This window comes from Pyrgilauda ruficollis, unplaced genomic scaffold (assembly GCF_017590135.1).
Source record: "Pyrgilauda ruficollis isolate IOZ18807 unplaced genomic scaffold, ASM1759013v1 scaffold17, whole genome shotgun sequence".
Lineage (NCBI taxonomy): Eukaryota > Metazoa > Chordata > Aves > Passeriformes > Passeridae > Pyrgilauda > Pyrgilauda ruficollis.
In genome coordinates this window covers 6,267,668-6,280,056 of record NW_024515875.1, presented here as the reverse complement: position 1 = coordinate 6,280,056, position 12,389 = coordinate 6,267,668, and the positions used below count along the sequence as shown (strand labels likewise).

The following is a 12,389-nucleotide window of genomic DNA, read 5'->3' as shown; positions in this document are numbered from 1 at the left end:
TTGTTTGGGCAAGGCCTCATGAAAGCTGCATGCTGTCACTGTTCCTGTTCCTTGGGAACATAAACAGGATCTAGGGACAGCTTGTGCAAGAAAACAGTTGGAATAAGGAATATCATGGTTTTCAGCAGCCAACTTGATTACCATCATCGCCCCTGCGTAGGAGGAAAGCTTCAAGAGGTATTTAGAAGGATGCTGGGTCCCACCTAACTATAACAGAACTACCCATTAAACTCCTAAACATTGGGAGTCCAGGTCAGATCCTAAGTGCAGTTACAGAGACCAACTCTTCTGTGGGTTGAGAAGTTCAGCTTCTCATGTGCTTTCACAGCTGGGCTTCTCAAGTGCTTGTTGCTAACTCTCTTATCAGGAGGAATAAATGAGGGGGGTGGACTGTGCTGTTAAGAGATCCAACATGTTTAATAGGTTTGAGGGCCCTTGTGGAGAAATTGCATCCAGTACCTGTTTCCAAGTGACCATTAGAGTGGATTGTGCATTGCAGTTTTTATGCAGTTGAGTCTCTCTAACTTGTTGAAAGTGAGATTTCAAGGAGTCTTAGTCTTCGCCCAAAGGCAGGTTTTATCATACCTGAACAAAAATAGTTCAGATACTTTTGGGGATGTGGGGTGTGTGTGACTTGCAGCCAAAAATACATCTTATTCCTGATTAAAATGCTTTTCTAGCTGAAACAGCCATGGTTTGGAAATTAAAATTTGTAATGGGTGTCATCTTCTCTGAGAAAGTAAACTTGAAGGATGAATGCCATGAGGAAGACAAAAATCTCAGTGGGTGTTCATCTTTGCAGTGAACCAATAACAGATGGAGATTTACAATTTTGACAAAGAAACCTTCAATCTGCTGTTGTCCATTCCTGCAATGGGAGGAACCCTTGATCCCAGCACAATGCTGTAGATTGTCCTCTGCTCCCATTCTGCCAGATTACAAAGCCCCCCAGGTTTCTCCCATCAACAGCCCTGTGACTCTGGTTTGAGCCACAAATGGCTATGAGTTCGAAGGCAGAGCTGGAAATAACCTAAATTCCAGCATATTTTTGAAAGCGTAGTAGGAGCTCCTATTCAAACTTTTTCGGAGGATTTTTCAAGCACTGCTATTAGTGTTTTTTTTTTTTTCTTTTTTATTCTCTCCACTCAGGACAAGGAACAGGTGACAAAAGTAAAGCTGTTTATAGAGTTAATACCAACTGAAGCGCATTCACGTAAAAAAAAAAAAAAAAGCAGTAAAGTAGTGCCATATCTGTGTTAATAAGATTTGCTCTTTTGTTTTGCCAGTGACCATGAACAGAGCATTGTGCTGGTGTGTCTATACTGGTTCCAATTCCAGAGTTTGTATATTTGTTGCTAGATGAGGTACCTGTACAGTTGAGTTTCCTTTTTCATTTCTGTGACATAATTATTCTGGGCCATATCCTAAGTAATTGTTTAGATTCTGAAATTGGATTGAGGTTTCTTATCTGGCCCATGAGTATATTTGAATATTCTCTTCAAGGTAAAGGGCTTATTTTTTTGTTTGTGTGTGTCCATTTGTCTGCCAGTGCCCTCCCTTTCCCTCATCACCTGGTTGTTGAAGACAAGTTCCTTAATATTATCAAGGAGACACCCATTCTCTAAAAAAAAAAAAAATGAAAATTTTGGACAAAATTCACTGTGGTGAAGTCCATGCACCAATTTATTCCTATTTAGGTCATTGGAATAGGGCTTCAGTGGTGCAGTCTCTATACTGGCTCTCTACACAGGAATACATTTCACCCTCAGTGAATGCTCTTTGTTTTCTCAGCTGAGGTCAGTTTTTCATTGCATTCATTAGAAGAAATAGCTTTGGATTTTAAATACTGCTGCCCCTCTCCTTCCCTGCCAGCAAGCCAGCATTACAGTCCTGAAGATGTTAGAAAAGGGGTAAATTTGGAAGGGGAAGAAAGTGAAAGAAATGGAAGTTCAGAGGCTGAAACTGTTATCCCGTATGTGGCACTTGTGCTGTTGCCTGCTGCTGATGACTTACCAATTTTTTGCCTGGATTTCTTCACTGTTTGTCTACCTTATTAGATGTCAATCAGGAGAAAGAAGGAAAGTTGCTTGATATAAGGTTGTCTAAAGGAAGAGGAGCAGAGGAACATGCGTGTCAGGTGGTTCTTTCAGGAAAAATTTCATCCAAAACTATAAAGGTTATCTTGTGGCAGCATCATCCTAGTGCCTCTGTCAGGGGTCTCTCATTCATTCAAATGCTCAAGAATTGTTTCTGGTTCTTTCTGTTCTGTCCCCGTCTGTGCTTTCTGTTTTGCCTCCTGCTCTTCAATAGCTCTGACCTTGACAGACTGGAAAACTTAAACCTACAGAGAAGTTTGTGAGCTCATTTTTGTTTGTGGTATTGGTGTGTGTATGAACATGTTTGTGTGACAGTATTTTGTCTGGTATGGTGCATTTTATTTTAAAGATCCATAAGGATGGATTGAGAAGCCTCATATAACACTGACATCTGAGGAATTGTATTTTTACTTATGGGAGAACAAAGTAAAATTACACTTAGGAATTGCTCCCAGCCTGTGGTACATTTAAAAACAGTATTAGATTTGCATCTGGGATTTATTTGACCATCTCTTTGAGTGTGCTGCTGGTAAGGAGAATAGCTTTGACTTTGAATGGGGTAAATTAGGCAAGTTCTGCTGTCACCTTTTAAAAATAAAATTTAATGAAGTTTTGATTTGTTCCTTTAATGAGTCATTGGTACATTGTATGTGTCTGTGTATACTGCTGTATGGTTTGTTATTACGAGGCCAAATCCTGACAACTTATTGCAAAATTGTTTTAATTTATTATTAATATTTTTTGTTTTTCTCGTTTCTCCTGGTTTTCGAGCCTTTATAATTAGATATAATTAAAACCACAGGTTTCAAAATCCAGTCTTACATTTAAACTCATATTTATGGTACAACCCCTGGAGTTTTATTGTCATTCTAACTATTTCAACTGCATTTTGAAAAAAAATATTTTTTTGCATCTGTTCGAATGCTGTGTCTGCAGCTATCACTTCTTAATCATCTGTTTTGCACAGTAATGTGACATTTATTTTACATGATAAGAAACCACGCAGTTTTATAGATGAGCTATTTCATATCCCTTAACAAAGGGTTGCAAGGGACTTTTTGCCTTGTACACTTTAAAAACAGCTTTACTCTTTTTGAACTTGTCTTCCTCTGCTTCTCCATGCAACAGTCTGAAAGTGCTGCATGCTGTAGAACGAATTTGTAAAAAATGTTGTTGGCTGGCATTATGTAAAACCATATTTTCCCTTTTGGTGCGTATGTTCTGGTCCTAGCAATGTCCTTGTTTTGCTGAAATTAACATTTTTATCCTCACAGTCTTTGGTATGTGGTGGTGTTTTTCTGTCTTTTTTAATTGTGGTTGTTTTTTTTTTTTAATTAGTATAAGGTTGATTGTTAAAATTAAGTGGCAGAAGGCTTCCTTCCAAATTATTCAGAGATCTTTTGCTGAAGAAATATATTTTTCTACTCTCAATTGCTTTTTTTCCCTTTTTCTTTCATTGCAAACTACTCTGGGAAGAGCTTCTTTTAACAAAAAAAAAAAAAAAGGCTACGCTTGACTGATAATGCATTGCTTTGGATGGTGAAACATTATGAAAGTTTAATTTTTAATTAAATCTGAAATACCAATTATAACTGAAAGAGATTTTAACCTGTTTCTTTTCAGACTGCCTGAAGTTACATTGTAGATGCTGAAATCACTGCACCTTAAAAACAAAAAGATTAAGCCACACTGCATTCCTGTAAGTAAAAGCTTTTCCGGTACCTTTTGTCCGTATTTTTCCTCTATATGCATCCAAAGTGTTAGCACAGTAGCTGGTCTTGGATAAAGGTCAGAATCCCCTTGAATGGGATTTAGAAGTTCAAAGGATGTTTTATTTAAAAATTAAAAAGGAACTTACATCTTGCAGATCTTTAATTTCAGAGCACTGAATAGATCATTCTTTCCTGCTTTGTTTTGAATGGTATTAGGAATACTGTGCATCTCTGTTGACTTACAGTTGCTGTCGCTTTGTCAGAGAGGATTTCTGCACGTTGCTGCAGACATAACAGAAAGTAGCAGAAGATTCCTTATAGCACAAAATACAGTTTATTCTCTTCTCATGATGTCATAACAAATTCTTCTCCTTTGTATGAGAAAAAAACAAACAACTTTCTGATGACATCACAGGGGACTTCAGCTGCTTTAGGGTGCAGATGAAGGCAGAAATGCCTAATTCATCTCTCCTGTGACACAACAAAACAGTCAAAATAACATCTATGTCTCAGGAAGAAAGGAGTATTTTTCTAAGAGCATAGTTATTCCATAAATGCAAGTCAGATTGCACATCACTCTAAGTCTACTGTTATTTAGAATCTGTTTATTGAATGTATTTGGGTTAATAATTAAGATTTGGAACTTCAGTGACTTAACAACAGACATGCAAAAGAAGATTTGAAAATATAGCAGATTCAGATACTCTTAATTAAATGAAATAATAGATGAAAAAAATCCGGAAGCTTTTAGAAAGAAGGAAAAAGATCGATTTCAGTTGAACAGTACAAAGCTGTGGAATATTACAAAGCAAAGTCAGTTTGTTTTCTTGTTTAAGATCAAAATGTGCAGTCTCTAATGAAATCCAGAGCCTTCTTCCAAAGTGGTACTTTCATACTTCAGTTTTAAAATATTTTAACTATTAGAGGGGATTTATCATGCCTTTAACACCACACCCCTCAGCCCCTTTTTTTAATATATTTTAATGTTTTATTGTAAACTAGCTGGAGGGTACAGTTACACTGTGGGCAGCTAAAGCCTTTCCCTCCAGCACACAGCGCCAAGCATGACTCAGACAGGCAGATTGTGCCATTCTGGCTCTACTCCACTGTGTTTTTACATTACTGGCAAGGGCCATGCCATTGTGTTGTTTAAATATTGTGTATTAACTGCAGGCTGTGGCCAGTGAATGGTATTTAACATTTTCTGCTCTTCATTGCTGAATGTGAGCAGCTTCCCTGGCCACCAGAGGTTAACCTTGCAATTACACTGGTGAGCCGAGTTGAGAACAGTCATGGATTTCCTGGGTCCAGCAGCAATTTAAAGGGAGGTGTTCAGGGAAAAATGGGGGAACTCTTCTGAATCTGTGAGTAGCAAATGTCATGCTTGTCTTGCAATTTAGTGTGAACAACCAGGAAAATTTTTGTTGGAAAGCAGGAGTAATTCTCTTTCCAAAATGCAGCAGCAGTGTAAGAGTGAATTAAGGCAAGTTCTTTGAATCCAGGATGATCCTTAGGATCCAGATGGTCACTAAGTCTTGCATGGAGAGCCCAAGACAAAATAAGAGTATCAATTGGTGCTGGCTGGGATAACCTTTTTTTAGTTATATGAGGCTCTAGATTTTGAAGGGAAAATGAATACACAAGTGTAAAACTCATGTTCAGGAAATATTTTTGGTTTCCTTTTTTTATCAAGAGTGTCAAGTGCATTCACACAGAGATGTTGAGCAGCTTTCTCAAGGTCCAAATAAATCAGTGGTCAAAGTGGGAATGGAGTGTGGGATCATGACTCCTAAGACTGTTCTGCCTAGGTCTTCTTTCCATTCCATGAAGTAAAGGCCCATATTTTTAATCCTTGAGTTTCTTGTCCTAATAGCTAAAAAAAACCCAGAAACAAACAAAAGAAATGACAACAACAACAACAACAACAAAACTCATTAACACCCCCACTTTTAAGCTTGTAGCTGCTTTTAAGTTCTGTAGCCTTGGCATAGCCTGCCTTCTGGAATGCAGAAGAACATGGTGAGGAAAGTTTTACATAAGCACATATCTCCTGTAAAATGAGGATGTGGTTCTTGCTATACCTTTTGTCCGTGTAAATAGTTGCTTGGCACAATAAAAATAGTGACACTTTTTATAGAGGGAAGTATGCTTTAAGGATTTCTTTTGTTTCCGCTGGTTCCTGTAATCAGGTGTTTCTAGTTGTAAGATCCTTAAAAAGGTGAACCTGTTATTTGCGCTTTCCTGTATTAACCCAAAAACAGCAAAGAGAAAAGGCAAGCCATATCCTGGTAGTTTTGTTATTTATTTCCTTAATTAAAGGGTGGAAATCTTGCTTTAATGTAGGGATGTCCCTAAAGTGAATGATTAATATGAGATGAGCCAAATTTTGTCTAATAAAAAATACTTGGTACGTGGCATTAGAAGAAGCATTGATACACATCACCTGAACGTCTGTCAGACAGCTGCATGAAAAACTCCCCTTGCTGAATATGGTACAGATATTCTCCTAATGCAAAAGGTTTGTGGGCTGGATTCTTGCTGTGTTGGGTTCTCTGAACTGAAATCATCTGGGTTGATAGGCAAGCAGACCTTTTGAGGTCAATGGGACTAATCAAATGCTTAACTTTAAGGATGTGGTTTAGTACTTTGCTGTTTGCAACTAACCCCAAATAGGATTAAGTCAAGCATGAGGAGACACCTCTGCTCACACTCAGTGTCTGCATAATTTTGGAATGAGACAATGACAGCACACATATTGTGTGTGAAAGAAAAGTATGTGCTTTCAAAGCAATAGTTTTAGTTATGTTGCCATGGGCTGAGGGCAATAAGGGCAATGTTATTTTTGTTAAAAAAGAGGTTGGTTTGTCAAGAATTCAGCTTTACACAGCCTGATCTGATCAGTGACCAAGAGATCTGGTGTTCTAATCTTTATGGATACTGAGTGGATACTAATACTCATTATGGATAATGAGTGGCATTGGACAAGTCATTTAACCTCACTGTGCCTTGTTCAGCAGATCACTCTTTCAATCTGGTTCAAATGATACAGCTATGTGAACATTATTGAATTTGTGAATTTGTGTTTGCAGAGCTCTTAGGAGATAAATAGTAACCATTGTTATTATAAATAAATATGTTGTGTAGACAAATCATGAGGAATGGTGATACAGGCACTCTTGGGGGTGATCTTTCACAACTCGCTTGTGCCTTTGTTTAATTCCATCACTCAAAAGTAGCAAGACCAACTCCAATTTACAGAAGTATTTCTCATGTCACTCTCCCCACTTTTGAGTATTTTATTGTTTGTGTTCTCCCTCTGTTTCTTTGCTACTTTGCTCCATGCTGAGTTAACCTTGCATACCAAACTTTATTCCTTTTTTTCTTTTTTGCATTATACAGCAGAGGCATTTGTGTAAACTCCAAATTACAGAGAGCAAATTCATTTTGTCTAGTGATTGTTTGCTGATGATGTATGAAACAGACAGAAGACAGTTTGAATTTTCATAAGTTCAATTGAGCTTGCAGGCATAAGGAAAGGAAGGGGCAGAACCCAAGCCAATGTGACACAGTGAGCTGGCATCCCAGAGTGCAGGCTGCATGTGTAGCGTCAGGATGTCAGGGCTGGGAAGGCCTTCGTCCATCACAGCTCTGCTTTTAGATGAAGGAAGAGTTTTGAAGCAACAAACGAGCACTACATGCACTACCATGCTCTTTTCAGTGCAAGAATCCTCATGATTCTTGATGGATCTGGGACCTGACCTTTCCTCCTATAACTTGATGTTTTAGCTAGAATTTCAGGTGGGCTAAGATGGGCTTTGAGTCTATTCTCAGTTCCTGGTCCTCCAACAGAATGCAGACTCTCGTGAGTTTAAGCCTTTTTTTTTTTTTTTTTTTTTTTTATGCAGATATTGGCTTGTAGAAGCTGTGCTGCAAATGTGAAATGAGTATGGAAGTGTGCTTGCTTTGAACAAAGATGAATGTCTTGGGGCCAACTATCCCTGAGGAATAGCATTAGCACTAACAAAGAGAATTAATTTTGCCTTTTCCCCTTCCTTTACCAAGGCATTAATCCAGAAACTCATGGGGATAAATTCTGCCCTGATTTCTACCTGTGAAACCCCAGTGGAAATGTGGAGAGGTCAAAAATGTTTGTCAAGGCAGAAATTGTCCTAGCCTTAAAATTGTGAAGAAAGCAGAAACTGGTTGATTGTTATCTGGCCCAGGGGCAAGAGGATGTGTAGGAGCCCTACCTGGCATTATATACTTCTGAAAGTGTTGATTTTGTTGTACCTTAACGAGAATCTACTAAAAAAAATAAAAATCCATTGAGTGAAAATTTATAATCAAGAGCACAGTGATTAATTGTTCTTCATGTCCATTGGGAGAAAGACCTAAAGAAATCAGTTCAATGAGCAGTGAAAATTACCAAGTTAGATATTAGGAGCCATGTTCTGCCTGTAGGGGTTGTAAAGTGCTGGAACACATAACCTATAGGTACTATGGAAGCAGGGGAGGGTTTTTTTTTTAAGGAATGGCTTGGAAAACTACCTCCCAGAGCGTGCTGGAACTTCCCACAAGACAGAAAACCAAGCTGGATGGGTTCTGTTACTCCCTGGCATTTATCTGGTTCAGTGTACCGTTTGGGAATGTTGGTATGTGGCAAGTACATTCCTGATTAATAAAGCCTAATGTTCCCAAAAGATCTCCAGGGTTCTCATTTTTCCATCCTCTCATAACTGGAAAGCACACTGTGTCTTCAAAGATTTCATTGAGCTGCCAGCATTTTGCTTTGACCCTTCTTTTTTTAGAGAAGGATAGAGGAGGGAGTCATATAGACACAGAAAGACATTTTCAGTCGTGGTGAGTCTGCAAGGGTTTCTTTCCAGTCAGTGCACAAATACTGATTTGTTTCAGTTACTGGTTTTTAAAATTTGGATTAATGGAGACACTCCAGGTATTGCCTGATACAAGCTCCTCTGATAAAGCACATGGAGACAGTTGAAAGTTGCAAATAGGATTGATGATCAGAGCAAATATGTAATGAGGCTGGAGTAAAGCCTGCTACAAAAAGGTAAATGTCTCAGGAGATTAGGAGCTTTGTAATTGTCTCTCTTTTCTTATGATTGCCTCTGTTTTCTGAATTTTCATGCAAACATCCTAGAAAGATGTTTTCACTTAATGAAACTGCAAATCTCAAAATGCAGTTGGCCAAGAATAAAGAAAATTTTCTTAGTTCTCAGGTTGGTTTTAATCAGTCTCATTTACAACTTAGCACAGAAAAGGAGTTGGGAATTATTTTTTATTAAATCTCTCGTGAGTTATTTTTATTTTTGTTTTAGTGCAAATGTTTAAGGGATTTTTTGGGAGGTGGAAGGGTTGTGTGGGGCTTTGTTTGTATGTTTTAGGTCTGGAGGTTAGGGGTATCAGCTGTAGTGTACAAATGGGTAGAATCATGACATTTTTCATAGATGGAAGTTCTTGTTTTTGCAGAATAGTGGCCACACTAGATGAGGATAGGAAAATGGCTCTCTGGTGTGTGGTTGTTTTAGTATATAAGGGAGTATGGGCTGTGATTCACTCATGTTAAAAAGGCATGGGAATATAAGCATTGATTCCCTGTGTAGCGCTGCTGTAGCAAGTTGCAGTAAAACACTTCAACACTTCAGCACCTGAAGATGTTATGGTGAAAGTGGAAAATCTTTCACTCCATTTATCAAAGCATTTGCTACTCTACTTCAAGGTAAAATAAAGATTAAATATTATTGAGCAAGGAATGTTATCTCAGATCAGAGATGTATTAGATAAACTATGAAAGGAAAAAAAGCAACACAGACCTGGCCTTTTCCAAAGTACTCCTATTTTGTTCTATCCGAAATGAAATTGTTTAGCTAAACCAGTGTATAATGGGAGGGCCTCCAGAGAAAGGCATTGCGGTTACTCCATATTTACATCAGTGTCCCTGAGGACACTCTCGCTGAATCATTTCAAATTCCAAAGTCTGATGTAGGGCAGTCGCATGAATGTTAGTTACCCAAATTTTGTGGTCTGTTTTCTTCACTAGGCTAAATTGTCTAGCTCTGAATTTTACTATAGAGGATCTCATTCGTACTGCACTCTTTCCTGCCATTGCCCCTGAAGTATCTAGATAATAGGTTAGGAAGAGATTTTAATCTGTTGTGCCAAAATTGGTCTGTTGTTTTTAACAGTTTCCACTGGCATGAAAGAGATCAGAATATTTGTTTTATTTGTTTATTTTTAAATAATAACCAAAAGGAAGTATTTTACTGTGCAAAATGTTTTGGTGTCAACAATAACTGAAGGCATCTCTGAGTCAAAACCTGCATTAACAATTTTTTGAACCTGTTGCTTTCTTTGGCAGATTTTTTTCATCATATTTCCTTAGAAATTTCATTCTAGTTCATGCAGTATTCTTATTGAAATTTTGAATAATTAAAATCTTTTGTAGAATGGAAGAGTATTATCTCATTTCTTCTAAGATTTGCAGCAATTAATCAAGAATCATGTGACTCTTACCAGCAGAAACTTTTCAAGAAATAAGGTGTATATTTCTCAACAGCAATGATAGCAGTTGTGCACCAGATCACTGCATCTCCTCTCTGAATACAAACCAGATTAGATTTTGATCATGCAGCCCCAGTGCATTTTGGTGGGGTATAGTGCCACAGTTCCTATGTATAGAGTTTGTAAGATCAGACCATCAATGGAAAAATCGGAGTCAGAGACAGATGAATTCTCATTTCTTCCCAGTTCCTTTTTCCATTCATTAGGGTTTCAAGTGAAGAGGATAATCTGTTTTGTCATGCCTGTTGCCCTGTTTTAATACACGACTAACCTTCTTATGTCTGACTGGCTGTCACTTCCCCAGAACAAGTGATACTGGATTCCTGAAGCAAAAAGCTCTAAAATGATCATCCTTTGGGGTGAATTTAGTGTCTTACTGACAGCTTTAGCCTGCTTGTTGCTAGCAACCAGAGGGAAATTCTTGTAGTCAGGGCATCACAAAAGCCTGAGGAATGCTGAGAGAGGATGCTGAGGGACCAGGAACCAGGTGATCAAGTAGGTATAGAATTAAATTAGTCTATCAACTCGACTGGAAGTGTAGCATGTTTAGAAGTGAAAAATCCCTGAGTCAATAGGCAAGTTTGCTTTAGGTAGTGATGCTCATGGATGGCACCTGAATGTATAAGTTTTGATTCCTTATAACTGTTTCGATCCTGCAGGAAGGAAAGGATTATTCTTTTTACTTTTGCCAGGACTTCAGTGCTGTTTAATTTGTCTTGGTGCCTCTTGGCCATGTGACATCACACCAGAAACGATCCCCTTTGTGATTTCTTCCTGTGTCAGAAATTGGTGTATTACTACTTCTCAGCTTCTCTGTGTGTGTGTGTGTGTGTGTGTGTGACTTAGAAAATACTGCTCTTTTACAACTACATCTGCCCTTCCTCTGATCACGCTTGCCATTCAAGATCACATTTATCATGGCAAACTCTTGGTCTCTTTAGCAGTATTTATTATGCTGTGGTGTTCTTGTGTCTACGTGCTGATAGTCATGGCTCCAGAATGGCACTGAAGAGAACAATCAGATATTAGTTCTAGATGTCTAGCAAAGACTTATTTTCTTCAGGATACTAGTCATGGTCACCTCCTTACTGCAAACCATTTGTGTCCTAGAGAATTCCAAATGTGCTAGGGACATTTTACTTTTTTTATGAATGCATTTTCCATCCCCTTATAGAATTTGCCTTTCATTAACATGAGATAGCCAGAATTTTCCTGTGCCTTAGAATGGTGGAAAACAATTCTCATGTCCCTGCATTGTCAGACTGTCAGTGGCACAGTTTTCTATGTGATGGTCTTCATTATGACTTAATTACATTTAAAAGCATTTAATTTCTAAAAATCTCTCACACTTTCTCTGTCATAATGTTTAGAATGTATCCATACCATATAGTAGATATTTTTTAAGTTCCTTATTCTATTTCTTGTGAAAGAAAAATACTGTAGAACTAAATAGAATTTCTTTATTTAATGCTGAACTAATTCTCAAAGCTGTGTTGTGATTAATCATGGGTACACTGGTGGAAGTTTGGAAGGGATAGTAGGTTTTTCTCCTTTTTTCTTTGCTGACATGGTAGGAAGCCTGAATGTCCATGTTATGAAACATTTAAGTCTCACTTCTACTGCTGCCAGTACTTGGTCTCACCATCTGAATGGGATAGGACTTCGTAATTACCCTCTGCTGCTTCCTAGAGCTGGCAGCTCAGGGCTGTGGAACTGGGAGGAATTCAGGGCTACAGGTAAACAATGTGACAAATCCAGTGTTCTTTGTAGTGCTCAGAGAGGTTCTGTAAACATAATTCTCAGCTGTGATCCCTGCCAGATCTCTGCACACCATTTCTGGAGGAAGTGCTGCCATTTTCTGATCACTTCTTTTATAGATACAGAGGGAAATCCTGGCCCCAAAAAAAGTCCCTGGGATTCTTCCACATTCCTTTCAGTGGAGAAGGAGTCATTGCATAAAACATCAATGCAAACATGTATGCTTGGGCTGGGCCTTTAC

At 38.2% G+C, this 12,389-nt stretch overlaps 1 protein-coding gene across 13 annotated transcripts in view; it reads left to right on the top strand.

The window, feature by feature from the left end:
• ZBTB20 (zinc finger and BTB domain containing 20) overlaps positions 1-12,389 on the top strand; it is a 474,871-nt gene that overhangs the window by 154,209 nt on the left and 308,273 nt on the right. For all 13 annotated transcript variants that reach the window (XM_041463801.1, XM_041463807.1, XM_041463806.1 and 10 more), the window contains one exon: positions 3,720-3,795. The gene's annotated coding sequence lies outside the window, so the exon portion shown is untranslated. The remainder of the gene's footprint in view (positions 1-3,719; positions 3,796-12,389) is intronic.